This window comes from Camelus dromedarius, chromosome 11, assembly GCF_036321535.1.
Source record: "Camelus dromedarius isolate mCamDro1 chromosome 11, mCamDro1.pat, whole genome shotgun sequence".
Taxonomy (NCBI): domain Eukaryota; kingdom Metazoa; phylum Chordata; class Mammalia; order Artiodactyla; family Camelidae; genus Camelus; species Camelus dromedarius.
Window position 1 is genome coordinate 39,017,861 of NC_087446.1, and position 25,141 is coordinate 39,043,001.

At 48.4% G+C, this 25,141-nt stretch overlaps 1 protein-coding gene across 2 annotated transcripts in view; it reads right to left on the bottom strand.

The window, feature by feature from the left end:
- Window positions 1–25,141, bottom strand: part of NUAK1 (NUAK family kinase 1) — a 67,089-nt gene that overhangs the window by 41,177 nt on the left and 771 nt on the right. The window lies entirely within an intron of this gene.

Genomic DNA, 25,141 nt, shown 5'->3' on the forward strand with positions numbered 1-25,141 from the left:
GGGTCCTGAGTGTCTTGCCAAAATGAAGATTCTGAATCCAAAAGTCTCAGGTGGGGCCTGGGACTCTGGCTTTCTAGCAAGCTCCCAAGTGACGCCGAGGATGTCAGTCCAGGGACCATACTTTGAGCAGCAAGATCTTAGCGCTCTGTCTTTGGCCCTGACATACCAACATTTTTACAGCAGCAGCGATAGTCTTAATAACAGTAGCAAATATGCATTATGTGTTAACCAGGTGCCAGTGGACCTTATCTCATTTACTCCTAACTACAACTCCATTGCACAGGGGCACCAAGAAGGTAAATACTGCCCAAAGTCACATAGCTTGTAAAAGATGGAGCCAGGACTTGAACCCAGGTGGGCTAAGCCTAGAGGCTACTGATTCTTGAGGCCACGGATTACAGTGGGAGGGACAGCAAACATGGCAGGTGACAGAATCTCTCAAAGGATCCCAAACAGTCTCCAAAGCCCAGTGCGACAGGCCTCCTCCCAGCAGATGAGTCATTTACAGGGTCATATGTGAGTCCCAGAAGGCAGGACTGGGGGACTGAGCAGCAGGGAAGAAACAGGGCCATAAACACAGCATTAGCATCACTTAGTGAGAACAAGTCTGCGTTCTAATCCCGGCTTTCAACAGGAGCTGGCAGCTTCCCCGCCATTCACAAGGTGTGATCTCACACCCCGCCACGTTCCACGGGAGCTGCAGGGCACTGAGTCAGAGGCGGCTCAGGGATCTTTTCTTAACCGATGGGCCCGGAGGCCACTTGCAGTGGGAATGGTTAGCCAAGTCAAGATGGAAGCCAGTGTAAGGGTTCCTGCTCTTGTCTGGTTGGTTGACAGTCAGAGTTCAAGCGAGGCAAGGCACAGCTCCAAATGGGCCCCACAGGTCTAAAGCTCCCCAGGACCACCAATTGGCTTTCACTCAGAAAGGCTGTACCCGGCCACCACCACGGTGATGCCAGCCAGGAGACCGCCTTGCAGCCAAAGCCCCTAATCTGTTAAATGACCCCCAGCTCTTTGTGAGGAGTCTGGCCAACTCAGGACAACATTCTAGCAAGTTGCCGCGATGTAACGAGCCCCACAGGGACCCAAGCCAGCTCTGCCGTGAGGCCCGTGGGCCTCTTCCTCTCCAGCCTGCTGATTCTTGTCAATACAGGGGTGTTTTTTCAGACAGAAGCAGGTTGGAAGCCAGGAATTGTATCAACAGGCTCTGAGGAGAGGCACCTCGATGCCAGGAAGCACGGCATGCGTAAGAAAGAGCTTTTTCTTCAAAGAACAGCATCCTACCATCTTGTAAGAGGTTCAGAAAATACAATCCTGTTAACTCAGCTCTCAATCCTCAATTTCCCAAAACTCCCCGTGAAAGATGGTGTTTCCTCAGATGATACCAATTTTCTTTTCTCTTGCCATGTAAAAATGTGTTTTATTTCCAGAATTTAAATAGCAAATCAGATTTTTATTTGGGCCAGGGCCCGCTTCAGAGGACCTCAGAGAGGCCTGGGAAGTTGTTATCTACATGTACAGTCATTCCTTGTCCCGCACCCACGCCTCTTCAAGGGCTGAGTGAAGACTGTCATTACTGCCCATGGCGGTGCCACAGGGGAAGTGGAATTAATGACTAAGAAATCACAGGCAGATTTACATTCTCTGTACAGTAGTGCAGTTGTAAACAGGAGATAGTGGCCACAGCTGACCGGGCAAGAACCAAAAGAATGGGAAAGAAAGGGCCAATGGAAAGTTCATGCCAGTGGCCACAACAAAGCAAGCCGCAAACCCGCCCTGAGTGTGCAGTCAGACTCAAGGAGAGAGCACTTTGCCAAAGGCCGGTCAGTGTGCCACCTGCGTCAGATACCCTAGCTGGGGAGGAAGGGGGAATGCTGATTGTCAAAATGCAGATTCCAGGGCCCACCCCAGAATCTTTTTTTACCACCTTCCCAGGTGATTCTGCTACACTCTGAAATTCGAGGACTGTCACCTGAAAGCAGAGTCAGTGTGGCTGTGATGGCACATATTCTGTAACTTAAATATTAGGCAGTCATACTAAATGCTAGGTGATTAATGAAAATTAATGAACTGCCCATCTATGAAGAGGGGAAATTAAAACAAACTACTTCCTTGAGGGGACCCAGTGACCTGGATAATCTGCACCTGGAAAACAAAAGGTTTGTTCCCAGGGGACATTTGGCTTGTCCTAGCCTGAGGCAGGCCCATGGATGCCTTGAGGTCACAGAAGCTGGCTGCTTATGGGTTACTCCACGCTCCGCAGGCAACCTGGGGCTCACATGCCTGGTAAAAGTGAAGGTCTCTGGAAGAGGAGAGAAATAAGCTCTGGAGCCCACGTCCTGCCTGCGCTGTGAGAGGGGGTCTGGGTGAGGCTGCAAGGAGCCTCCTCTTACCTGGATCCTTGAAATCTCTAATAGCCAATCCCAAGGCCCTTGACAGGAAAAGGCCGCTGGTAGCCCAAGAGATGCTACTCGGCCGGAGTCACAAAGACAGAAAATGCAAAGCTCGTTCAGCTGGGACTCGGATGGCCCAGCAAGGGTTTCTTTCTGGACTCTCACATTCTCGAAAGCCAGATGCAATACCTGCTCAGAAACCTAAAGTGCAAGCGCTTTTCCTCCAGGTTACAACCGTCCTGGGGAGAAAGGGGACAGACCAGGGGGCTGAGGCTGCTTGTAAGTTGGACGGCCTCAGGTGGCAGCATCTGGTCGCTCTGACGCTTGTTTATACCACAGCTTGGATAAGCTTAGGGTTGTGCAGCCTGATTTATCAACTTCCAAGCCCAGCCAAGCCCCAGCCAGAACTGCTCAGAAAGCCACCCTCAGCACCTTGGCGCTGGCTCCCCCGGCACGGGGAGGTACTCGGGCAAGCACGTCACAGCCTCAACGTCCTCGTCTGCAAATGAGGATGACAAGAGTAGCAACCCCACAAGGTCGCAGTGGGGATCACACAGACTGTGTATATGGGGAAGGGCGGAGAAGGCATCATCAGCATCACTGTCACCAGCAGATGTCAGAGCTGCAAGGACCCCAGAATGTCCTACGCCAACCTCCTCATCTTACAGATGTGGAAACCCAGTCCCAGAGAGGTTAAAGTGCAGGCCTGAGTTCATGAAGTTAACAGCAGCACTAGAATTGCAGCAGGAGTCCTGAGTCCCACTCCAGTCTGGGATGTGTTATACCCTGGGCAAGGATTTCTAACCAAATTCCAAACCACAGCTAGCAACAGGACTGAAACTGCTAGGGGGGAGGGGACAGTTAACACTTACACGGAAGGCAGGCACCAGTGCAGCAAAGTCCCCAGAACTGTTGCATTATTAATAAACCAAGATGGGGAGTGACAGCTACTCCTAAGTGTGCTGGCAAATTAGGACCCGTTTCACAGCATGAATTATTTCATTTCCATCTAAGGCCAGGGAACTGTCTTTACACAGACACTCTGGGGACACTGTTTTTCAGTCCAATTCAGTCCAAACCTTATTCCAATATCTGAAACCTGATTTGATATCACACGTGAATAGGAACACCCAGGAGGTTCTTATCCCTTTGTTTCTTAATTCACTGAAAACATTGCTTTTAAATATTAACTTCAGGCTGCCACTGAATCACTGACCTTGAGAACAATGAATAAGGGACACAAAAGCACTAAGAAACAAAATTAGTTTTCCAAAGGGAAAGGAAATCAGTCAACTGAGTTCAGTTGATGCAGGTGAGCAGAACAAAGGAAAGACAAAGTTTTTAATTTCTTAAGATGTAAAATACATATAACACGCACAAAAATTTAAGGGCATTGCTTTAAATTTTATTTCACATTTTTACCGTGGGTGATTTTATAGATAAGAGAAAGAAAATTCTTCAAAAGTTACTTTTACGCTGACAGAATCCCTTTCAGTCAGGAAACTGATTAATAGCCATTAAGGTGTGCACAGACACACCAGACGGGGAAGGGACAATAGCCTGGGCTGCATTCCCGCTGAGGTCTCATCCATCATCTCCTCACAAGCAGCAGCTTCTCCCTTCCAGGGGAAGCTTTCATTGTCCATTACCCAGAGAATTAACAGGCTGGTCCCTGTTCCTCAGCCCCTCTGCACAATTCATCTGGATGCTTGTTAGCCCACTAATGACCTCCCCACAAACCTGCCAGGGACACTGTCACAGCAGCACCTCTGGCTACAAATGCACAGCCCCCACCCAGCAGTGACAGCCTGACCCTCAAGGAGCATGTCAGTCCTGGGAGGGAAGTTCCTGCCACCCCATCAGGCAGGTTGCCTCCATGAGCCTTACCTAACACCTGTCATGAGGAGATTGGGGCTGGGGTCTGTGGTCATTACTGGGACCCAAGGAGCAGGCTGGGTGCATTCGTGCCCCTGGACGTTTGTGTCTGCCATTTTCTCAGCCAGGAGCCCTCCACACCCTACTGTTTGCAACTAACGTCCCCAGCCGACCACCTCCTCTGCATCCAACCCCTGCAATGAGCCCCCTTATCGCACACATAGGTCCTCTTTCATAACCTCCTTGCCATTTCTTAGAGGCTTCCTTCACTCAGAGACCATTTCTGCTTTGTTCACTGCAGCATCTCCAGTGCCTAGCAGGTGACTGATGTTTTGTACATGCCAAAAAGCTGTTGCTGAAATGGACCCCAAGTACTAAAAAGGACCTTTATAAGACCAGAAAACAATAATAGGACATCTTATTCCACCTAACCTGAGCCCCAGCCACCCCTGCCACTGAGTCTTCTTTTAACTTGCTAATCTCTCAAGCAATGAATCTCTACTTGTCCCCAAATCACTGAGCCTGAACTTGCTTATCTTTAAAATGGTGTCATAACAGCGCCCACCACAGAAGGGCCAGGAGATCGTTCACGACAAGAGTTATCATAATAATGACCAGTTATCAAGCCCTTACTCTGGGCCAGGCACTGGGCACCATCCTGTTAAACCTCTCAACTGCTCACTCATTAAATTCTTGCTAAAACATTCTTATTTCTGCTTTCTCAGTGAATTTAAACTGAGTCTGAGGAGGTTAAGTAACTGGCCCTAGGGCACACAGCTAATGAGTAGCAGAGCTGGGTCTCGCTAAACCCAAAGACTCTGAAGCTCTGGACCAACCCTGACAAAGCGAGTAGCACAGTGCCTGGCATTTGGTGGATGTCTGATTAGGAGGGGGAAAAAAAGCTGAATCAGAATCTCTAGAGATCCAGGCCCCACCAAAGCCATACTGCCTCGTCCCCACCCTAAGTTTTTTTTGTTTAAGTCACTCCCATCTTCAAAAGCCCATCCACTGGCATTCCTTGCTGCTATCTGTGGGGTCAGCCAGTGCAGTTAGCCAAACAACAGAATAGGGCGGGAGGGTCTGGGAAGCATATCCCTAAAATGATAGGAAATCTGCTCTGCATAAAGTGCTGATCTGGGTCCTGCAGAACACGGACCTACCCTTCAAGTTGCTTACAATCCCACTGGAGAGGGCAGTGGACAGGCGGGCTCCTCCCTGCCCTGTACCCATGCACACTTCTACTAGTTAGGAGCACCCTGACTCTGCTCCGGGCACCACACCTTCCCCACTGATGCAGTTTTACAGGGACTGTCAGTCAAGGTACTTCACCTTCCCTATGCCAATGGGTAGACGCATGACCTAGAGCTTAGCCAAGGAGATGTTCTTTCTAGGACTCTGAGATGCCCCCCAGCAAAGTGGTCTTTTGTGAGATCACAGACAAAAACTGCTGAGAAGTCCTTCTGTGTATCACTCTCCCACTTCCACCCCTGAGACTCACTCACGCTCCTAAGACCAGAATTGAGCCCCACTTTGCTCAGAGTATTAATCTTCCCATCCCTGACAAGAGCCAGGAGAGAGTCTCCCCTGTCCCTATTGTTTTTCCATTTTTTTCCTTCCAGTTTTATTGAGATATAATTGACATACAGCACTGTACACTTCGGGGGGATAGGGGAGGTAATTAGGTTGTATTTTTTTTTTTTTAATGAAGGCACTGGGGATTGAACCTCGTGCTTGCTGGGCACATGCTCTGTCACTGAGCTATGCCCTCCCCTTCCCTGTCCCTTTTGCCCACTCACATCATGTGCCTTCCACTCTGTCATCTCCTCCATGAGATGGGCCTATGACTATTTCACTTGACTGGTACTAGTCGAAACACCATGTCAGGACCCACCCAGATGTAATTTTTACAATAATTTCCCTCCACACACCAACAAAGCCATAGTAAATTATTGTGGAGTGTTGTCCTTTTTTTCTGGCTGATTGGGGGTTCAGTCAGCTCATTCTGACCTATCTTGCAAGAAAGATACAGGAAGTCTAGCTATATTCTCTGCCAAATAATGTTTGCACCTGTAAAATATTTACCTGTTGTTATAAACTGAATTGTGTCCCCCTCCAAATTCACATGTTCAAGCCCTAACCTCCAATGTGACTGTATTTGGAGACAGGGCCTTTAATGAGGTCACTAAGGTTAAATGAGGTCAAAAGGGTAGAGAGTCCTGATCCAACAGGACTGGCGTCCTTAGAGGAAGAGCCATCAGGAGCCTGTGCTCACTGAGGAAAGGCCATGTGAGGACATAGGGAGAAGCTGCAGCCAGGAAGGGAGGTCTCGCCAGAAACCAACCCTCCCAGCACCTGATCTTGGACTTCCAGCCTCCAGGGCTGTGAGAAAATTAATTTTTGCTGTTTCAGCCCCAGGCAGTGGTACTGTTATGGCAGCCTGAGCACAGTAACACACCTGTCATCGTTCACCCACCCAAACGACAGTCAGCACATAATCTAACAAGGGGAGGAGTCATCCATGGTCAATACCAAGGCACAGCAAGCAGAGACAGGAACCCAAACAGGCTCACTCACCCATGTCCCCCAACATCTAGGAAAGAGTCTGGTACCATAGCAGACATTCAATAAGTATTTGTTGAGCTGAATTGAATCAAACATGATGAATCTCAAGAGTCGTAATTTTTATAAGAATGCTCACCCATCCACCCACTGCCACCAACCTGGGCCAGTATCAACAGGCTGTTGAAGTCAGATTCCCGATTCCACTCTGGCCCACACTGATGGCGTACTTGCAGGTGAGACCACGGACCCATGGTTGCAATACCATCGTGTGGATATGACTCCCTACCGCGTATACAATGCCATCCCACTTTATTTTACTCTCCTCACCCATGAGACAGGGGACTTATTTTGTAGGAGAGGGAAACTTCTACTGAGGAAAGGAACAGCCTAAGTCCCCACAGGTCATAAAGGCAACACCTCAAGTTCCAACCCAGGTAACTGGATTCTGGGGCCAATGCTGGGCCACTCCTGTTTCCAAGAATCATCAAATCTATAGAACCACAGGGTAGAGAAGAAGCACCCCAAGTCCTGGCACCGTGACGCTCCCTTCCTCTGTCGCTCCTGCCTTGGGGGAAACGAGCTCAGAAATCGAACTGTTAAAATGTCGTGGACAATCTGGCCGAGGAGTGAATCAGAACTCAAGCGTGCAGTTAAACGAGGACACCCCTTCCTGGACCCAGCCCGCCTTTATGGCAACACTTCATAAGAACCATTCTCTCACAACAAAACTGTCAAATCCAGCAACCGCAGGCCAGAAACATCCCAGCCGAACCCCGCCAAGCTGCTTTCTGATGTACTGTCCACACACATACCAATATTCCCCAGATGTTCTCTATGTAAAACATTTGGTTTGAGACACAGCCCTCCTTTCCCCCAAGCTCTTACATTTGTTTAATGGACTCATACAGTTCAGCTAAAATATCCTGGAGCCGACATCTGAAGCCAGCCAGGCTCTGATGCAAGCATCCCATCTGCAGAAAAGACGAAGAAGTAAATAAGACAGTTCTCCCCAAGACTGATGCTCACTGCATCTTTAAGCAGGTCATAAAATGTAAGCTATGTACAGATAATAATGTAAGTTGCTTTCAAGTGTGTTTCTGAGTCCGTTTCAGTATTAATCCAAGATGGATATTCAAAAAGAGAGTGGGTCTGGTATGACGGAGAGAGGGGGCCACATTCTGCTTCTTCCTCCCTCAGAAAAGAAGTTAAAAACACCTGTCATTTGAGCAATCTAGATGACTGAGGTGAAAGTAGGTTTTTTTCCTGGTTTTAGATTTCCACATGTAGCAATAGCTCCTTTATTCTAAAGCCACTTATCCCTTAAGCCACAATCAGACCATAGGTGAGATGGGGCAAAATGGGAAAAGCACTGGACCTTGAGTCAAGAGACCCAGCTCGGCCACATATCAAGTGACCCTGGCCGGGCCCCCTCCCCCGACAATGGCTCACTCTGTTACATGAGAAAATGGAACTTCCCTAGATTCACCGTCAGGCCCCACTCATCTGTGAAGACTGTATGAGTTAGAGAAATCAACTCTTAGAAAAGCCACCCCAAGAAATGGCATGGAATCCATCCACCAAGCCCCTGAAGATGGTCACCCAAGGCTTCCCTGCTGACACAGTGCTAATAAGCTTGGTCGTGACAAACCTGTAGGGAAGTGGAAAAGTGGAACTAGAAAGCCGTGGAGATAGGCTCCCTGATAGAATCAAGGGAGGACAACTCAGTTCACCTTTCATCTTTACCTTTTCTGTGTATTGTGAGTTTCCAGTATTGAGCATGCATTATTTATGCTATAGAGAAAAGAAAATGTTATCATTTAAAAGGGTCACAAAAAGGAATGGAAGCTGGAGTAGGAGCAGATAGACAAACTATAAAACAGCAGGTTTGAAAACTCCAAAATAAGTTCCCGAAAGATGTCAAGAAAAAGTTTAACTACCTTCAAGGTACTTTGTTTTAAGAAGGCAAGAAAGTGTGCGTCCACTGGAGAAAGATTTCCATAAGAAATGGCTGTAGATTTTTTAAAGACGGTTTGTAAATGGGGGAGCTTCAATTACCTGGAAAAACATATTTAGAGTTCTCTATAACTTACTAATATCTCCACTTAACCAACGCATCAGATTAACCAGAATTCTCCATTTTCTTGACGGAGGTTCATGGCAGGTTGACCACTAAGGGCTGTTGGCTGCTCTCTGCTTTTCCCACACCCCTCTGTTCCGCTGGCCAACAATCTACCGCCATCCCAGCCCAGCCAACTGCCCCAACATGGTGGCCTCTACCGTCCCTGGGACACCTCATCTTCCAATAAGCCCAGCAAATCTCATGGCACAGTTGTAACTTCCTCCATTCAGGGATAAAGATCCTCAGATTTCAGGTTTGTTTACTCTCATCACTGCCAAGGAAAGGCAAAAAGCAACAAGACATACAGAAGACCGCTATACAGGGCCCACTAGTGCCCAACATACAGTGTATGCTCCAAAGCTGCTTTTTACAACTATTATTATGAACAAATAGGCCATACAGAGATGTGTGTAAGTAAGAATCCTACAGAGAGACCTTCAAAATACAAGTCTGAGAGGACAGTGTCAGAGGGCAAAGTGAGATGGGGCTTGGGAGAAAAGGAACAGCTGCAGCCTCTTTTGAAAGAGGACATTTCGGGTCACCCCAGTAAAAGAAGTCCCTCCAAATGTACTTCTGTAGCCCCCAGGGAATCAATTTTGCAGGATGGAATTATTTCTCTGAAATAAACAGACACACAAAGGTCGCTACAACTGGGGCCTAAAAAGAAAACAAGCCGGCTGCCGATTTACGGGCAGCCGCTGATGCAACAGAGCAAAAGGTCCCGGCTCACGTCCAGCGGGATGCTCTGGACGCACCAGCCCTCCCTGTAGGAAGCACGCTGGGGACAAGGTAGGGGAGGGGCCTCACCTTCCTGTGGGCAAGGTGCCAGGTTGACCAGGCCTGGATGGGGACACATTCAGGAGTGCAGCCGATTGGGCCTCTGCAGTCGCATGCTGCACTGTGGTTTCAGCTCCAGCCGTGTGCACCTAGGGGCCTACTTCAAAATGGTGCTGCCCAGACCCCATCCCCAGGGAGCTTCCAAAAGGTCCCTAGGTTATTCTAATGCTCATCCGGGACTGAGAACCAGCGGTGTCGTGGGAAGAACCCACAGTGGATCATACAGACCTGAGTTTTTAACTCCCAGGCAACCTTGATTACTTGAGCAGATCAGTTACCCTTTCTGAGCCTCAACTTCTTTAACTGCAAAGTGGGAATAATGGTCACTTCACGTCACAGTGTTGCTGACACAAGATGATGCAGATAAGTGGCCTCAATGAGGGTGTCCTGCACACACTCAGCAATTATTCTAGAAATGTTCCCTCCTCTCCTCTCACTCCCCTTGTTTTAAGGTTCTCCCAAGTGAGTCCCGAGTTCTGGGCATCTCCCAACTCTACAGGGTTTCCTGCCTTGCTAAGTGGGGGAAAAAAGGCTGGGGAGGGAGACACAACTTTCTTTACGTTGAACCAACCCACCACACATACAAAATACACACACTCAGAACCCCTACTGGGTGAAACAGGCATGTTCTACAGCAAAACTATATAAAAAATGGAGAGTCACAAGCAGCAAAATGAGGAAACACCCAGCTTTTAAGATTTGCTTTGCTTTTCCCATCTAAAGGAAGACCTCTGTGGGGTGGGACTCTAGCTCAGGAGGTCCCTGCCTGTGCCTCTGCCCACCTCCCATTAGCTGCAAGCCTCTTACCTGTGGCAGCACAGCACAGAGCTGGCACCTAGCAGGCCCAAGGAAAGGTCTGGCAAATGAATGAATTATGCTCCTTGAGGCCAGGGAGGGGCATCTGCAGAGCAACAGAGCTCATAATGCCCACCCGTGTTAATCCCCTAAACAGGCATGTCATAAATATCCCTGATTTTTGATTCTGAGCAACTGGCAGAAAACGATATAGAGGCACATCCAGCATGAGGGGTGGGGAGGCAGTGCAGGTGGGGGGCAGCAGCTCAAAGTCCAGGGACTGTAAGCAGCGGCACTGCAGCATTTCAGGGTTTGAGTTCCACTTATGAGTAGTGCAAATATGGGCAAGTGGCTTAATTTTCTGTGCCTCAGTTTATCCGCTGTAAAACGGGGACAATGCTGTGCATTAAATTTAATGTGCTCTTAAAGTTGCCACGAGGATAAATTAGGTCTGGGATTCAATGTGCTTAGACTACCACCTGGCACAATTCCTGCTATGTCATTGTTTGTAATATTATCACTCCATGGGAAACTAACAGGCAAAGAGACCTCAAACTACAGCTCCATTACAAAGGCCTGGGGTCTTAGGGCCCTCTAGTTATCACAAGAGAAGGTGTGGTCTGAATCAAGTGGGGTGGTGTATCCTCAGATGAACACAACTAGCTTCCCAGGGCTGTGTTTCCCAAGTATGGACCACGGACCAACCCCCGACACATTCCCTTACGTCGCTTGGTTAAAATGCAAAAGATTCCCAGGTCTCCCTAAGTCCCACCCCAGCCCTGCTGGATCAGGGTCTCAGGGGTGGGTGCCAAGGATGGTGCATTTTAACAGGCACACCCAGGAGATTCACACATCCCCGCAAAGCTAAGCGCCATTAGATCGGATAAGCTCATGTCCATTTGCTCATTATCATACCTGAGAGCCTCGCACCACGCCTGACACATACTAAGTGCTCAACAAATACCAGATGAATCCATTCAAGAGTCCCAGCTCTATAAATATTCAGTCCTTTTTTTTGAAGGCCTGCTATGTGTCAGGAGCATGCAAAGCCATGCTGGATCATTCATTCATTCTAAAAATCTTCACGGTGCTTACTATATACCAGGCACTGTTTTAGACACTGGAGATGCAGACACGATGATGAATGAGGCTGCTCAGAGATCATTACAGATGGTGACAATCGCTATGTACGCAGCTAGTAAAGCAAGGACAGGGGTGGAGCATGTCACTGCCATCATTAAACTCAGTGAGAGCAGCGCCTTCCTTCAGAACTTTCTATGATGATGGAATGATCTTTTCCGCACTGCCCGATGGTGGCCACTAGCCCGGTACGGCCGTCGAGCACTTAACATGTGGCTAGTATGACCAAGGAACTTAAGTTTTTAATTTTAGGGACTGAAGCTTTTATTTTTATTTCATTGTAATTAATTATAACTTTAATAGCCACGTGTGTCCCTATGAGATAGTGCAGGTCAAGAGGCAGAAAGAGATAAGTAAACTGGAAATTACAACACAAGGCAATCGGTGCTACAGAGGGGAGGCGGGGTAGAGCATGCTGTGTTATCAAATGCCTCTCACCCAATTACCAGATGCTCTAACGTTCTCTGGCTCTGGGAACTGAAAGAACGAGATCAGGTACGAGGCGCTGTACTGGGGATGGAATTTTTATAGGCCATGATCAGCTGGAAGCGGTATGCAGCCCAGCCAAGGCCCGGAGACTGCAGTTCAAGAACACACCACCGTCCACAAAGCTGGCCCACAGCTGCCAGCATCATTCTGCTGATGGTCACTTTGTCCTTGGCTAGAACGTCCCACTGGGCCCTGCACGGATTTTATGAGATTTTTTCGCTTCAAGCCTAAGTACGAAGACAAGCCTCCTAAATTCCACCGGAAAATTGGTGGCTAATCCAAACATTTCATAAAATTAGAACTCATTGTGGGGCTGAAAGGAATTCAGGCTGTGCCTGCCGCCACCAGAGAAATGCAAAATATTTGTTATAATTTTTTCCTTCTTGAGCTGTTTTAAGCAGCAAGTGCTTTTTCAGCTTGAAGTTAAAGGGGAGAGTGGGAGGTGGGGGAAGGAAGGGGAGAGTTTTTGTTTTTGTTTTGTTTTCTCTGTGGTTTCCAAAATGCATCACCAGATGAAAAACTGAAGAATCCTGCCTGACTCCCTAATCCCTCAGCTAGCAGACAGAGATAATAAACTTTCCCAGTCTCAGCTGTATCTTGCCTTCATAAAGATGGTGTTTTTCCTGGAAAATGGTACTTTTGCTTCTTAATTTTCTTCTTGGGCTTTAGCCCCACAATAGTTTATATCCTGAGATTTCATCAGCAAGAGAGATACTGCAATCACTCGTTCAGGCGTGCATGCGTGCAGGGCATGAGTATTTGTCTGCTGGGCCCCGTGCTCAGCACTTGGAACACACCAATAAACAGAACTGATGAGACTCCGTGCCCAAGTAGAGCCTGCCTTCTTTCTAGTGAAGGAAGACAAACAAGGGAGGAGTCAGTGACTGCCACTTTGAAGCAACCTTGGGACAATCCCCGAAGATTCACCAAGTGCAGAATCTGGAAGGGGCTGGAATGTGAGCTCCAAATCAGTCCCAGAACTCTCATTTTACAGATAAATTAGTTGAAGCCATAGCAGGGACATACCTCGCCCAAGGTCACACAGATCAAGTTGTGGCAATGATGGGATTGGCCCCCAGGTCTCCTGACAACATACCCAGACCCCTGACACTCCGCAGCCATTCCACAAACATGTACTGCCTCCTTGTTGGGCACCAGGCGCAGAACAAGGCACCGGGATGACAGAAAAGACACGGAATAATTGGGATCATGAAATAAAGTTCCTCCAATTACTATTTTCCCAAGACTGGAGATGACGTCTCCGAGCAGTAAGTCTGGGTTCAGTGGGAGCCCACCACCCAGCGTATGGGTGAAGAACCAAAGAGGAAGCTGCAGAAGCTTCCAAGGATCTGCACCTGTGAGAGGCAGGGAGCCCAGTGGTTATGACCTTGACCCTGAAGTCAGACAGCCCAGCCCTAGATCCCAGCTCAGCGACTTTGGGCAAGTCCTCTGACCTCTCTAAGCCTCTCCTTCCTTGTCTGCAAAATGAAGGCACTAATAATACAGGCTGAAAGGAGAGAAAGCATGTAAAGTAGTTAGGACACACTCGTCACTCAGTAAATGCTTCCTGCTATCGTGACCGTTAGGGAAAGCATCCTCCTCCAGCTCTGGTCCTTCCTACACATTCAAGGAGGTGGATACAAGTCAGTGGAGATTTCCACTCCATTCTCTCCTCTCTAGGATTTCTGCCACCAGCTGCCTGCACACCCACTCACACTGGTTCCCTCCCCGAGCATTCCATTTGATTCTGCCTGGGAAACAGATACCAATTAACCATGAGGAAGATGCAAAGTGGGGTTCTCCCTGGAGCCAGGGCATCACTGCCCTGCCTTCCCATCTAAACACTTTCACGTGCTGGGCTCTGAGCTCTCCAGGTCAACCCAAAAATCAGCCTCTTACCTCCCACAGCTTCTGCTAGATGGAGAAAGAGTTCATTTTCAAATTTACCAAGCGCTATACAAGGCAGAAATGTTGTATCAAGGACCACTAAGAGCTTCTCAAAGTTTGCTGGAATCTCTTTTAATTGATACTGAGAACGTCAAGGCTGCATAATGAATGCACTTGATGTAAAGGAATGAAATTATAACAGAGTAAAACAGAAAAAAAAAATACAATGGGGAATCAGACTCCTTAAATGGATCAGCAAGGAGGGGTTAAGTGTGGACCACAAAGACTGAGGATCTAGAAATGACAAGGGGTAGATGAATGTTCTAGAACCAGAAGGTGGTTGAGCTCCTTTGGGGGAAAGGCCATATCCTGTACCCTGTTGTCCCCTGCTGCCTACACAGTGCCCAATACAGAGGAGAAGCCCAACAGATATCTGAATAAATATGCTTAAACAGGCTCCCTGGGAGAGGCAGAAGGAACATCGACCATCAGAAAAAAACGTTATCTCTACTTCTTCTTGGAAGCCATCTAGGGTCGTAGCCAAGAGCTCAGACAGACATGAGGTTCATTCCTGCCACCACCATCAGGTAACAGAGAGTGTGTCCTGGGGCCTCAGTCCCTCTGCAGTAAAGTGGGGGTTGTGACAGCATCTCTCTTCTAGGGGGAGTGGGGTCTAAGAATGACAAGGCATTCAGTGAGATGATGCAGGTAACACACCTACCCCAAGGCCTGGCCATTACAAAGTGCTCCATGGAAGTGAATTGATGGAGTGATTTCATCTTGAAGGATGAAAGAGTAGTAAATCTATTAGTCAATTCTTCCCTTTAGATGAGGTTGCCAAAAACATGCCTTCCCCCAGGAGAGAGCCCCCTCTTTAGACTCTTCCTCATCCCCGGAGGCTTGCCTCCACCCACCCATCCCCAGGACGAAGGAGCTCCCTGGGTGCGGAATCCCCCCATCACTGCTAAAGCCACCGGGAGACCCAAATGCACAGCGAAGAGGAGAGGCAGCCACAGGTCTCCAGCCTCACCTGGACAAAAAGCAAAGCCCCCTAGACTCTAAGTACCTAAGAGATGAATGAAGATCCCTCCAAATTGCCCAGCAGAATATGAGTTTGCCTCCCTCTGAATCCCAAATAATCACAGCTAACATTTGTTGAGAACTGGCTACGTGTCAGGCACTGTTCTTGGCACCATCCCTGACAACCTAGGAGGCAGGTTCTATTATCGCCCTGTTTTACAGATGAGAAAACTGATAGGTTCTTTGAAAGTGAGAATCTTCTGTCTCACACACAGCCTAGTTCAGAGCCCACCTCACTGACGTGCTTAAAAAGCAGGGCCTGCCTTGAGCTGAACAGGAGTTCAGACTCTCCTTACACTGCACCAAACAATCTGAAAAGGGTTTGGGAGTTAAAGATACTTCCACTTTCCCCAACAAAGAAACCTTTTGCCAAAAACCAGGCAACAGGAAACGAAGCCTACATTTCACCAATTTCATTCAGCAAATCCCAGGGTCCTCTTCCTGTGAGCTGGCAGGGACCTTGGAGAGCATTTTGTCTCAGCCCCTTGATTTACAGGTGAAGAAAGGAGATTCAACACCAGGTACCTACTCTGTGTGGTGCCCTGTGCCCAGGCCGCCCGAGGTACAAAGACGGCTGAGTCCCAGGCCTGCCTCTCCCAAGAGGGCTCCTTCCAAGACTAACACTCACTGTGGGCCACACACTTTCCTAAGAACTCCATGTACACCCCACTCATTTATCCTCCCAACCAGTTCCATTTCACAGATGAAGAAACTGAGTTGAGCTGCCTGTCTCAAAGGTACCCAGGAGTTTGGGAGGGGGGCTCTCCAACGCAGGCACCTGGCTCCAGAGGCAGGCTCCAAACCACCTCATGCTCCCTGTTGGATTCCTAGACTGGAGCATCCACTTCCCTTCTACCCTCCTGTAGAAGACAGAGATATGAGATCCTTTGGCAGTTGGGGCAAATCGTACACGGACTGAGCCCAACTTGCAGTGACATGACAACAGCCAGCAAGGACCCCTTCTAACCTGCACCCGTAAGCTGCCTTTGTGGCTGTTGAGCCACGTGAAAGACAAGGAGCTTGACACCACTGGGAGGGGATGGGGCCGTTAGGAATCACCAAGACAAAGAATCGGCTCTTTTTTTTTTCAATTGAGATATAGTCAGTTTACAATGTTGTGTCAATTTCCTGTGTACAGCACAATGCTTCAGTCATACATGAATATACATATATTCGTTTTCATATTCTCAGCTCCTTTTTCAAACTGGGAAATCGTTCTTGGGCCACACAGATGCAAGTTGTGCCCTAAGCCACCTGGACACCGCCCTTTCCCTCCCCTTCCAGGGAAGGAGGGAGCCTACCACAGCGGCCTCTTAGCACATTCCCACTGGAAACCTCAAGCTGCCTCTAAATACCTCTAATGAAAGTAAACGAAGTGGAATTCTTTTCTCATGTTTAAAAGGCAAATCACGATGGTGTTTTTTCCAGACATACATTAACTGTACTCCAGTTGGTTTACAATTCTTTAAGTACCTGATTTACGACCCAGGGTGAAAATGTTTTGAAAATCTTGCAAATGCATTTTGCATCTAAAGCTTGCCGACTCTGCAGAGCTGGTCACCAGGGATTCTCAGATGAGGGGCTGGAGTCTCCGGAAGTGTGGGAGTGACCTAAGGAGGCTACAGAGCTCCAAAGAACTGTGGGGAGCAGCCACCGAGGGTGGGAATCCGCTTCCCTCCTCCTCCCTCCAGCCTCAGGGCAGAGCCGCAATGGAGAGGCACCTGGCGATGCTGAGCTCTGCACAGCTGTCCATGCAGTGAGGAGAAGGGTGACCCGGAAAAGGAGGAGGAGAGGGGCCCAAGGGGCCTTCCCTGCTGCCTCCCACCTCCACAGAACTCTCCCCTCCCAGGACTGCTGCTGCACCCCTCTTCATGCAGCTGCTCATTCATTCATTTTTTCATTCTTACTGAACACCTACTATATTCCTGGTACCAGGCTACAGGCCAGGATGCAGTAGTGAGTAAGATAGGGGCCCTGTCTCGCTTCTATTCGGGGAGGAAGGGGATGCAGACAAATCATCAAACCCACATGGTTCACATGCTCTGAAGGAAATGACACAGGGCCAAGAGGGGGGAATAAGGAAGTGGGAGTTTGGACACCTAGGCAGGACTTGAAAGATGTAGCAAATCCAGAATTCGGTCCCCATGCAACCCACGGGAGGGCTTGAAGCAGGGACAAGACGACCACCAGCTCCTTGATGCTAGTACCTCTCACCAAAATAGTAATCCTAGCTCTCGTTTTCAAGGGCCTACTCTGCACAGGCTCTGCATCGGAAGCTGCCAAATCCTACTTCTCTTGGCGGTCCCACTGGGTAGGCTATCGGCAGCCACACTTTCTAGATGAGAAAACAGAAGCTCGGAAAAAACGTGCCGCTTCCCCAGGATCATCCAGCTGCCGAATTGCAGGGAGGACCTGGAACCCAAGTCTGGCTGATTCCACGCTGTGACTCCTTCCTCCGCTCCTCATTCACACACTCCCTTCCACGTTCTCAGATTACTCCAGGTGTGTTCACTGCATGGCCCCACTAACTTCTCCGTACCTCGATGGCAGACTTGTCCTCACCCGCTCTGAAATGTCCCACTGTCCTGGGCACTTGAGGAAGCCCTCATTATATACACCTGCTTTATTGCGAGATTGAAAGGAAACAGGTGCCAACCCCAGCAGAGGCTGCGTCTTTATCCTGGGAATCTTCAGCCACAGCGTGGTGACGAGTGGTAGCGATGGAGAACAGTGAGAGCCGCCATCAGGGCTGCGGAATGGGCGCCCAGGGCACCCAGCCCACACGTTCCCACCCCCTGGAGCCGCCAGCCCGGGGGGGCTGCTGTGGGGCCAGGAGACCAACCTTTTAAATTCATCCACCTAGAGAGGGGCCTTTTCCTAATAGGCACAAATGTGCCTAGACCAGCCATGGCTCTCGCTGCGTGTACTGTGCTGTGCACCTACTATATGCCAGGCTTAGGGCTAAAGGCTTACCTACATCATGTCACCTTACTGAATCCTCTCACCCATAAAGAACTCCATGAGGCCCCAGTAAGAATTCTATGAGGCCCCGGTGAGAACCCAGAGATTTAGAAGAAATGAGACCACACGGCTGTCAAGGGGTGGGATGGATCGGGGAGCCCAGCAGTCTGGTCCCAGGGCGCAGTCTTGACCGTGGCACACTGGACAAGGCTTTCCACTCCTTACAGAACACGGGAGCTCTGAAGCTGGAATCTGGGGGGCCTGATAGACACAGGTTTCTGCCTCCATCTCTACTTCCCAACCTCTCTCCAAGCCTCAGTTGGTTTCCATAGCTTTATGGAGACAGAACTCACATATCATACAATTCACACATTCAAAAATGCATAACCCAGGGGTTTCTAGCTTATTCACAGAGTTGTGCAACCATCATTACAATCAATTTTAGAACACTTTCATCACCCCAGGAAGAAACCCCGGCCCCATAAGCAGCCTCTCCTCATTTACTTCCAACCCACTCCGGCCCTAGGCAACCACTCATTTATTTCCTGTCTCTATGGATTTGCCTACGTGGGGATATTTCAGAGAAATGAAATCATCCAACATCTGATCTGTGACTGGCTTCTTTCACTCAGCATATTGCTTTCAAGGTTCACCCCTATTGCAGCACGTAGCAGTACTTCATTTCTTTTTATTCCTGAGTAATATTCCATAAATAAAATTATGGAATTGATCATAAATGTTATCCTCTAAAAGGAATGAACACACCACACTCTGTCTGTCCACCCATCAGTTGATAGACATTTGGCTTGCTTCTACTTTGGGGCTCTTAGGAACAATTCTGCTACAAACATTTGTGTGCAAGTTTCTGTGTGGACATGCGTTTGCATTCCTCCTGGGTAGACCTAGGCGGAGACTTGCCCAGCCCCAGTTTAACATGCAGTTAAAAGTTTACCGAAGAGCCTCGTCGTGAAATCAACATCTGGCTACTCCTGGGCTGTTTCCAGAGAATTTTATCGATACAGCCAGACTCGACTCACGGGTGGGTCATCTGGCCTACCTCCCCCTATGCCGGGGCCTGGGATCTTCTCATTCCTGGGCTGTATAGTGTTGTCTGGGCCAGCGGGATGATAAATGCATTCTGCTTTAAAGCAGATACTTCACAAATCATAACTTACAGATGCTCCAGGACTTTCATGTGGGAAAGACAAATGAGACTTAGGCTGTCTGACTCCAGAGCCACTGAGGACAGGAAGCCATGGCCAGGAAGTCTCTCTCCCCCTAAGGAGTGCAGGAGTAAATGGAACAGAAAGGGAATTCGTGCAGGGAAAGGTCTGCCTGTCTTTGCAGACTCAGCTACGTAACCCGCCATACATTTCCAGCCATTGTCTTTTCTTGTCCACAAGTCTCAAAGCTCCTTGAGGTCAGGGATGGTGACCCACAACCTCTATGCCTCCTAAATAGTCCCTCACTCAAGGTATTCCTTTCCGTTCCATCCCACAGGCCTTTGCTCACGAACTACTATGTGCCTGGCACTCTGCTAGGCACCGAAAGTAGGTCCAAGACAGTTAGACGGGGCGTCCCAGTGGACAAGATACCTCAATTCATTCCTTATGTCCTGCAGCTTCGCAGGAGGAAGTGAGACCACGTCCTGGAGTGGGGTGGGTGCATATCTGTCTGCAGACAGAAAAGTAAACCTGCTCACCTCTCGAGGCCCCCCCAGGGATTCCAGAATCTGAGGCTGCTTAAGGAACAAAGAACTAAGTGTGTGTCCAGGTGGAGAGTTCCCTGACCTGCTTCATTAAAACATGCTCCTGGCCGAGGAGCAGACATCTCTCTCCCCCAACTCTGTTCGATCCTTTTCTTCTCATACCACAACTCTTGCGAAAACCTCCCAGCAGGCCTCCCTGCTCCAAGCCAGCACCCCAGACTGACGGGCTCAGAGCCTCACTATAATCAGAACCCAGCTCAGCCCACACAGAGGACGGGAGACGGTCAAGGTCTCTGCATTCACACTGCCCGGGTCCAAACCCTGGCTCTGCTGCTGCCTGTGACCTTGGCAGGCTAGTGAACCTCTCTGTGACTCAGTCTCTTCATCCAGAAAATGATATGATTACAGGTTTGTTACGAGAATTAAATTAGTTTAATGTACCTGGCATGTTATAAGCACTCAAGAAAATTAGCTGCTATTATTATTATTATCGCTATTAAATATTATTATTATTGCCCTTATCCCATCTGACCAACCTTGCCTCCCACTGCATCCCGGCATAAGCCCTGCATCCAAGCAATCTGGCCCGCTCACCCTGGACTCTGCCCTCTTCCTGAAAGGCTCCATGTTTCAGTCTCGGGAAACCCAAATCAGGGGCCATCTTCAACAGCCCTTGCCCTCCCTAATCCCGCAGTATGCCACGTCCCCTTCTCTAGCCCCTTCCTGAATGACGCAAAAGCCCCAGGAGAAGAATCACCCATAGCTAGTCTTCTGGCACACAAGCGAAATTCCACGCCCAAATCCCGAGGTCACCCGCTGTGCATCGTAAAGAAAGTTCTCCCTTTCTCTAGCGGCGATGGGTCTCAAGCTAGGTAAGACTTGTTTGACACTGTCTAGCTGTTTGACCCTGGGCAAGTTACTTAACCTCCCCAAGCGTTGTTTTCCCCATCTGTTAAATGGGTCCAATGAGAGTGCACACCTCTCAGGGTTGTAGTGAGGATTAAGTGGGAGAAAATGTGTCTGTCAAGCACTTAACACAGCGTGACACACCCCAAACTCTCAAAAATATCAGCTGGTAGTAATAATAGCAGCGGCGGCCATACAGGGAGAGGTGCTCCTGTCCAGGACTGAGCTCAGTTTAATGAACTGAGCTTCAATGAGCTACGTTCCAACTTGAAAATCTCCAAAAATAATCAGTTTCTGGGTAAAAGAGGTACCCCTGGCCTAGCGACTGCTCCCCAGGTCTCTTCCACCAGACTATAAGTTCCTCGAGTCTTATTCATGTGTATGTACCAGAATTTAACATGGTGAGAAGCAGATGGTAATAAATGTTTGCTGAGTTGAGTAGAATTAGTTCAATATTTGTAAGTACACTTTGTCTTTGCTACTAGATTACAAACTCCTTAAGAGTGAGGATCATGTCTTACGCTAGTACAGATTTATTAAATGATTGATGGAAAAATACCAAACCAAGAATCAGGTGTCTTAGACCCAACTCAGTCACTTACCAGCTGTGCAACCTCAAAAAAGTCACTCAACACTTCTGTGCCTCATTTTTCCCACTTCAAGGATAAGGAGTTTGGACCGCATGTCTGCCGAGGTCCCTTACTCCCTGAAACCAAGTGTGGGCCCTAGCTGCAACGTGGACCTCACCTCAGCCACCGTGCAGATGACAGCCATGCACCCCTGGCTTGGCAGTTCACTATTTTGCCCCCTGATCCGTAGTTTTTCAGCACCAGGCTATGAATAACTTTGAGCCAGTGTTTAAAATACCCATTTTTGGTCAAATAGGTTCCACTGCTGCGTGAGGATGCCCCATCACCCACCCAGAAACACCGTGACAAATTGGGGGCCCATTGTGCCCACAAGCCCTGCCACTCCCATGACGGACCCCTCCCAGAGACCTGCTTCCTGCTCATGCCAAACCGTGCACTGTTCACCAGAGATAACCCGGTGCAGAGGGAATGCTGAACTTAGCCCTTGATGGGGCGGTGATCGCATCACACCTTTCCCCAAAACATTGTTTGCTTTTGCTCTTGGTTTTTTGGCAATGCTGGGTGCAGCCTGAGGGTCCAGGGAGTTTGGCTCAAAGATAACACCATGTTATCACACAGAGGCTTGCTCCACTGCCCTGCCCAACACCGTATTAAAGCAAAAGTTGTGCAATAAACAAAGCCCAAATTCAAGGCTTTAGAAATGTTCTCAGCTCCTAGCAGAATCTGGCTGGCTCTCTGGGCTTCCTAGGGGTGCACTTCCCCAATTAACCTGCAAAGTTGATTATGTCCCCACCTCTCTTGGATGGACACAGGGTTAATTGTCCAATGCATCATGTCTAATGGTCTTAAAATCTATATGAAAGTCCAAGTGAGAGAAAAAACATCTGCTGAAAGAGGGAAAAAAATTTGCTAATTTCCCCCTTTGAGGCTTTCCATAGGTTATTTTATTCAATTCTCACAAGTCCATGAAGTTGGTACCATTTTACAGATGAGGAAGCAGAAGTTTCTGAAAGTTACACAGCTTGCCCAAAGTCACAAAGCTAGTAAGAGATTGGTCAGGACTTGGATGTAAGCCAAGACTCTTAGCCCTCCTGCAAGACTGCCTCATTGTGGGGTTTGTTAATCTCTGGAAGAAGCCAGAGATTGGAGATCGGAGTCCTTTCTCGTGGACATGCTTAAGCAGTGGCAGCAAGACCACATTTAGGATTCAGAGAGGAGGATGCCTGGATCAGGCAGAGGCTGGACCAGCTGACTCTGTGTTCCTGATTCTACAACTCTCTTTGGAACTGCCTTTCACAGAGCGATGATGCTGCATGGTGCGTTTTGTTTGATTCACTAGGCCCTTCCAGACGTGCAATTAAAAGCCACAGCACTCTCATTCTTAAACACTTCTCCAACTCAGGAGTGCTGATTTCACAGCATCTCATGCAGCCTGATGCCCAGCACCCGACTTCAGCCACCAGTACTGGCAAAGCAGCTATAAAAGGCACTCTCCCCTCGGGAAGTGCTCTAAAAGGCGTGGGTACAAATGAAAATAAAACATCTCTTCACAATCCTACCCAAAGATCTAAAAGGCAGAATTGAGACAGCATGCTCTGAATTCTCCTTAACTGCACCTCAAAAGCAGGTTGTGAATGTTTAGTGCATCCTTGGAACCAAAAGAAAACTACGAAAACTTCAAGTTTTTCATACTTTAGATGAAAATTTCTTGCTGCTTTTGACAGCTTCTGAGTCACCACGTACTGTACAGGCAAGAACAACTTGCTGACCAATTTTGGGGGTGTTTGTTTTATTTTCTGTTCAGTCAGGCACAGGGAATTTTCCACCTGACAATTTCTGTTTCTCACTCAAGTTTTAACACCATCTGCGAGCACTGTGCTCAGCAGGAGGAGGACTCAAGACCAAAGAGGCCTTCCCTTCACCCAATCTCAGTTTTCCCATCTGCTTAATGCAAGGTTTTCACCAGATTTTGCTAACATCTTAAGCTTATCTATCAAGTCGATAGCAGTTTGGTGATTGCCTGTTTCTGGATGTGGATATGCTACCAGATTCAAAATCTTTGCATAATTTTTGAGTAAAACAAGGGATGTAGCTGAAATTAATAGCACAATGGGAAACTGCACTAGGTCTGGACAATAACGCAGCCGGACTCAAATCTTGTGGCTGTTACATGAGCCTCTTCCGTTCTCAGGGCGCCCTCTAGTGGCCATTCGACTAAATCCCGACGGAATGTTTCAGAGTTTCTGCAAATAAAGGGAAAGACACCCACAAAAAGAGAAAGGCAGGCTGCTGTCTACTGATGCAATCCCCTTCACTCTATCCTAGTCGGTGAATCAGAGAGATAGACAAATACCTGAAGCCCCAGTGACACTCAGAAAGATGTCAGCCATGAGACAAGCTTTCATTCTTTCAGTTAGCGGCAGATCCCAGCCTTCAGGATCTGTATCCTCTTACAGATCCCAGACACACCCTTACCACTCAACCCCTCACAAGCTCACATCCTCAACCTGCAGCTCAAACCGCGTCTGTTTTTCATTATTCCGCTTTCCAACTTCCCAGTGCGATTCTTCAACAGCTATTAAGACAACATGAGCAAGGAGCTAGGCTTAGATTTTGCTTATTCAACATCCAGCCTGGGGAATATCACCTCAGAAGAAAAGCATGAATGGAGCGCACGTTTCTCAGCCTCCTCTCCCACAAACCTGAAAGTATACTCCTCAAAGGACATCTCTACAACCATCTCCTCTTGAAGCACCTGCCCCAGAGTGCACTCTCAAATGCTTGCTATAGAATTTGATAGGAGACAACTTAAAAATACAATGTATAATGTCTCAAATTTCCAATTAACCCGTAACAGATTTTTTTAAGCTATAGGATAAAGCTGTATCAACCCAAAGGGTGAAGCTTAGGTAAGGGAGTAATCCAGGTATCCAAATACACAGATGCGAAAGAAAAATACCAACACCAACCTACCACTTCATTTTGTTTTTTCCCTGTGGTCATTTGTTAAGTTTATAAGCAACCCTGGGCCCCAAAACATCCCCAAAAGTGCACATAATTAGTTCCTGACTTTGGCCCTGAGTCGATTAAAATCCAACTGACATGCTTCAAATCAAAGAATCATGTTAATTTTGTGCCACACACCACACAAAATCTTTCTGCAACAGTCAGTCACTTTGAACCCAACCTTCTAGCCACAAGCAGTGTGGATTTCAAGATCCTGTTCTGCAGAAAGGAAAATGACAACAAACCAAGTTTGGGACAATGTAGAGACCCCAAAGCACTAAAGGCGCTACTTGGGGCTGTGTAAATGGTCTTAGGAACCTGGCAGGGTTTCTTTTCAGCTGTCACAAAGAGTGGGTCGGCTGAGCCAGACCCCTTAAGCAATGGAGTAGCCCTGCAGCCAGGGCCTGAACTGCAGTTGAGTCTGCAACTCAGTGTCTGTGAGGCTGTCCATGCCCTGGGCATTTCAGTCCTCCCAGAAGCCAACCCAAACTGTCACAACCCTCAGGCATGCAGCAGCCTTTATTTTTGCCCCCTAACCTCTCTTAAAAACAGGCAGGAACCGGCCCTCCCTTGCAGCGACAGTAGCATCAGGGTGATGGGAGGATGCGGCGTTGGGGGTGGGGGGTCTCATTCATCTACAGGACACTGGACTTGGGGGACCAGCTCCCAGCTGAGGATGTGGGTCTGTTTGGAGTTAGAGCAGTAAGGCATTCCAGGACATGAATGCGTGCCCGCGAGGGAGACCCCAACGGTCCCGCCGCTGCAAAGTGTTTGCAAATCATAAACACTACTT